Source organism: Gobio gobio (genome assembly GCF_949357685.1).
Source record: "Gobio gobio genome assembly, chromosome: 2".
Taxonomy (NCBI): Eukaryota; Metazoa; Chordata; class Actinopteri; order Cypriniformes; family Gobionidae; genus Gobio; species Gobio gobio.
This window is the reverse complement of record NC_137098.1, coordinates 10,904,191-10,910,190: the sequence shown is the minus strand read 5'-3', so window position 1 is coordinate 10,910,190 and position 6,000 is coordinate 10,904,191.

The window sequence follows — 6,000 nt, the reverse complement described above, 5'->3', positions numbered from 1 at the left end:
AAGCGGTACTCACTGCAGAGTCAAATGACGTCTAACTCCACCTCTCTGGATGTCTAATGGGGTGGAGAGATAGAGTTGTGGGTAGGGTTAGGGTGTGTCTGGATCTATCTATCTATCTATCTATCTATCTATCTATCTATCTATCTATCTATCTATCTATCTATCTATCTATCTATCTATCTATCTATCTATCTATCTATCTATCTATCTATCTATCTATCTATCTATCTATCTATATATCTATCTAAAATTTTGTCGCCGTACAAAGCACTTTTTTTTTCAGGGTTATTGGGACACTTTTTTCCCAGTCATTTCAATGGCAAAGTTTTTCTATTTGGAAAAAATAAATCTGTACTTATTTTAATAATTTTATTTCACATCCTGCCCACTGATGTCCTAAAAGCAATGTTGCTATTGAAATACAGTGAATGTAATGTAGGCTATGCAATACATTGTGCAAAAAGGGGATTTATACGGTGGCCAAAAACAAAATTAATAATTTTGAAAAAGCATTAGAATAGCCTACTTGATTACCCCATAATGGTCTCTTTCATAAAAATATATTTACTTGTGGGTTTAAAATTCCACATATGGCACATTTACTGTCCAACAACAAATATTTTAGAAATGTGTATATTTTAGTCAGAATTATTGAGCTATTTGCAGGTTAGGGTTACACTATTCGCTCGATCACGGAAGCTTGAATTTTAGCGGAGATTCACTTGCAGAAGCTCGTCCTCTCCAGACAGCAAAATGGACATATTTGCACGACTTTCTAACACTTACAGATGGAGAATATAATGTGAAATGTAAGTTATGCACTGCGGAAAGCACCACATCTCACCACAAACGCCGCAAGTAGGCTATTTGTAAAGATATCTGTCAGCTATCTCTCAGAGCATCTGAAAGGGCAAGCTGCTTTAAACTATAGCCTACATGTGAAATATCTTACCAGTTATTTTGAAGCCCTCAATATAAAACATGTGTCATGTTTAGGACAAATTGTATCATGCACTTTCCCTGCATCAGCTCCTTCTACACCGCTGTTTTTCAGATGCGTTCGTACCAATCTACTCGAGAATGCTCGCGTGGCTTGGCTTGACTATTTATTTTCGTTTCGAATTGTTTAGTTTAAAAATTAACATTTCAAGCTTTTTCTCTTTTTGGGTTTATTTGAGACGCGCTCCAGTTCATCTGCAAAGTGAACACTGATTAAAATTAAGATTTATACAAAACGAAATGAACTTTAAATTAATTAAAAATCATTTCTGACCCTATGTCTTTGACTTTGTCTATATGCACTTTTCATAATAGCCTAGATGAAATTTAAAATAGTACAAACAAAATAGCTACATTTAATAGCTACAACAAATACAGGCAAATTTCATGTCAGAACTGGATTTGAGCGAACGTTGTTTTACTGGTGAGCGCGCAGTTCATGAGTGGAGCATTCGCTTGGGCAGTGAGATTTGAGCTGAGCGTCACAGCGCACCGCTTCCGGAATGTAGCTTTTGGTCGCACTACGCCGCCGTAGCCTATTTATTTGGACCTATGATTTGGACATTTATCTTGAACCCCCAAACTGAAAGCATAACTACCATAGTCGATAACGAGTAGCTGGTAACTGGTAGATCTATAAACTCATCTTTCAGGCATTTGACCGACCAGGTTGACACTTCATCTGACTATTTCTATCTATCTATCATCTGACTATCTATCACCAAATTATATTTTATATAGGCCTAAAAAAAAGGTTCTACACTCACCTAAAGGATTATTAGGAACACCATACTAATACTGTGTTTGACCCCCCTTTCGCCTTCAGAACTGACTTAATTCTATATGTGGCATTGATTCAACAAGGTGCTGAAAGCATTCTTTAGAAATGTTGGCCCATATTGATAGGATAGCATCTTGCAGTTGATGGAGATTTGTGGGATGCACATCCAGGGCACGAAGCTCCCGTTCCACCACATCCCAAAGATGCTCTATTGGGTTGAGATCTGGTGACTGTGGGGGCCATTTTAGTACAGCGAACTCATTGTCATGTTCAAGAAACCAATTTGAAATGATTGGAGCTTTGTGACATGGTGCATTATCCTGCTGGAAGTAGCCATCAGAGGATGGGGACATGGTGGTCATAAAGGGATGGACATGGTCATAAACAATGCTCAGGTAGGCCGTGGCATTTAAACGATGCCCAATTGGCACTTAGGGGCCTAAAGTGTGCCAAGAAAACATCCCCCACACCATTACACCACCACCACCAGCCTGCACAGTGGTAACAAGGCATGATGGATCCATGTTCTCATTCTGTTTACGCCAAATTCTGACTCTACCATCTGAATGTCTCAACAGAAATCCTGACTCATCAGACCAGGCAACATTTTTCCAGTCTTCAACTGTCCAATTTTTGTGAGCTCGTGCAAATTGTAGCCTCTTTTTCCTATTTGTAGTGGAGATGAGTGGTACCCGGTGGGGTCTTCTGCTGTTGTAGCCCATCCGCCTCAAGGTTGTGCGTGTTGTGGCTTCACAAATGCTTTGCTGCATACCTCGGTTGTAACGAGTGGTTATTTCAGTCAAAGTTGCTCTTCTATCAGCTTGAATCAGTCGGCCCATTCTCCTCTGACCTCTAGCATCAACAAGGCATTTTCGCCCACAGGACTGCCGCATACTGGATGTTTTTCCCTTTTCACACCATTCTTTGTAAACCCTAGAAATGGTTGTGGGTGAAAATCCCAGTAACTGAGCAGATTTTGAAATTCTCAGACCGGCCCGTCTGGCACCAACAACCATGCCACGCTCAAAATTGCTTAAATCACCTTTCTTTCCCATTCTGACATTCAGTTTGGAGTTCAGGAGATTGTCTTGACCAGGACCACACCCCTAAATACATTGAAGCAACTGCCATGTGATTGGTTGATTAGATAATTGCCTTAAGGCGAGACACTACAGGTGAATAGGGATTTTTTTTTAATTACAAGATATCACTGTGAAACTTCTCCAGTTTATTACTGGCATAAACATAAGAAAAAAATGTATTACAAGTTTTGTGTAAATTAATGTTTTAATATGCAAATGAGGCCTTATATACTTAAATATACGCTCATTTGCATACTTTTCCAAAAACAAAATCTGGAAATTGGAAAGGACCATGTTTAAAATTCTTGGTTCTATTTGTTGACATGTTAGATGAGAGGGCTTTTACAGAGGGGATTCTGGATATCTTATTTTGTGCTTTAGTAAATTAGAGAATACTGACAATAGCCTTAAAAAATCAATTTTCGCCATGTTTTTTGGAGTTAAAGGACCTATAACTCAGGATAGGAATGATATATCAACAAATCCCTCTGTAAAAGCCTTCAGAATATAGTTCAGCATAAGACTGCTAAAGTTGGTACTTGTAGGTGCTCTTGAAGTGGATATATCTGACTCTGAGTGTGAGAAAAAACTAATTCTGAGAAAACGGCCTTTAAAGTTTTATACTGTATAACTGCATACATTTCTATAAAACCCCCAACCTACAAACAAAATATATATTCAGTTAATTAATATCAGTAGTGTATAATATTTAAAACACGTGGAAATTGATAAATGAATAAATTATTAATAGCAATAGCTATTAGAGAACTACCTTAAGAGAACTACCTTAAGAAACACCAGTCACAAAAACTGCAGACGAACTGTCCCTGTTTGTTGCATATGTCCATCTATAACTATTTGAATCTAATTCTGACGGGGTTTCGTCGTCTAATCTGTTGTTGTTTACTTTCTTTTTACTTGCTCTTGCTACTTGGTCTTTTCTGTGAGCGTTTATGAGCCGATTTCAGCGTTGTCTGCACTTTCTCTCAAGCAGAGAATACACAAGCAAGCGGCAGCGCGTGAGAAATTCACATCGACCAATCAGATGTGGTGTTCGGCTGCAAACTTTCGCGGTTGGTTAGTTCTACAAAGGAAATATCCATATTTGGATTAGACAGTGCTGTGTGTGAGACTGCGAGCTTTATAATGAGACCAAGCATGACATGTTTCTGTGAATGGAGACGGCACGAGAGATCGCGCTAGAATAACTTCTGATGATTTCGGGTAGAAATCTAAAGGCGCACGGTGACAAAATATAATGAAATAACCAACTTAATGTGTAATGTTGACATTTTTTTTATTTTGACATGAAAGCTTACATGTTAAGGGAGCAAACTGGCCCAAAATCTCAAAATTGACCACTGCATGAAAAAACGATGTTTTCACCTGCCGTGTCTCGCCTTAATGAGAAATTTAACAGGTGTTCCTAATAATCCTTTAGGTGAGTGTATATGGCACCAAAAATGGTTCTTGGCTCGTAATCATAGAGGAACCTTTTTTAGTGCTATATAGCACCAATTTTGGTGCTTCGTGGTTCTTCAGTGGTTCTTCAGAGGTTCTTCACCGGTTCTTTGACTAAGGTGCAATATAGCACCTCTGAAGAACCACTGAAGCACCAGAACTGGTGCTATATAGCACTAAAAAAGGTTCCTCTATGATTACGAGCCAAGAACCATTTTTGGTGCCATTTTTTAGAGTGTATAGACCAAATCTTGCAAGTTATTTGAATGAATTTTGGTGACGCTTTATTTTACAGTATCTTTGTTACATATGTTACAGTTGCAGTTAATAATAACTATAAATTATGTATAATTATGTAACTAATGCTAAACCTAACTCTAAGTAGAATTAGTTAATTAATATTACTCAGCACTTTAATTACAGTGTAACAAAGACACCTTAAAATAAAGTGTATCCTTAAAGGTTATAAAGAGTGAGGGTGAATTGAAAAAGCATACATTTAATACACACAATTATGTGTAAATAATGAACATCTAATGTATATACCTGTACTATTATATCTTTTGATTTGTGAAAGAGAGCACATCTTTTTCTGTTAACCAACAGAGCTGTTGAGTCATGACCTCATTTGGCCAACCTGGAAGATTTAAGTTTCATTTATGAGTTGAACAAATGCTGCTAAGCCTATTTTTTTTTATTTCTGTATATGGAACTTACATCCTACCTGGACTAGAGCCCTTAAAAATCCCATCTTTATGATATTTTCTTAACTCTTTAATATGCATTTTTAATGCATTATTTAGTATTCTTTCATACATAGCCCTGCATTATTATGTATGCTCTTGTCATTTAAAAAAATTTATAATACAAAAAAAGTTAAACAATGTCAGAAAAGGATGTCAGATTCTTTTTGGTAAAATGGTTCTGACAGTTTGTTTCAATCAACCGGTTCAACACACACAGACACACACAAGTCTGGACATATACGTAATGTTTTTTATACTGTACAAACTGTTTATTCTATCTATTAACCCTAACCCTAAACCTGCCCATCACACAAAACTTTCAGCATTTTTACATTTTCAAAAAAAACTCATTCTATATGATCTCTAAGCTTGTTTCATCATGAGTCCCATGAGTCTGTGTGCATTCAGGATGAAGTTCCCTCCAGGATAGAAAAATATGAAAACACACACACACACACGATTCACCATTTTTTTTATACATCACAAAATTACATCACAATGTAATGCTAATATGCCTGCTAATATGCCAGGCCCTGTGGATGAAAATACACGCTCAATAAGGTTTGTGGTTATTAACACTGCTTTAAAAGACCTTCATTTTTTCCTGAAGGATAAATGACATTCCTTAGAGTGAGAAAGTTATTTATATTTAGCGAGAGTGATTTAAAACTATAAGTTGCTAATAAGTTACCAACTACGTCAAATTTCTCATGCAATTAAACTTACATCCTTGACCTTGAGGTGTAGTCATCACGTAGAAAATTGTTAGCGACATATTAACCACAGACCTTTTTTTATTCATAAGTCAAAAACATCTAAGACTTTAGGGCTACAAACTGAACAGCTCCATAACTTATTGAGTGAAACCAGCATGGGTATCGACAGTAAAGACTTAAATAAAAAATCCATTAAGACTTTAAACATTTGTCAG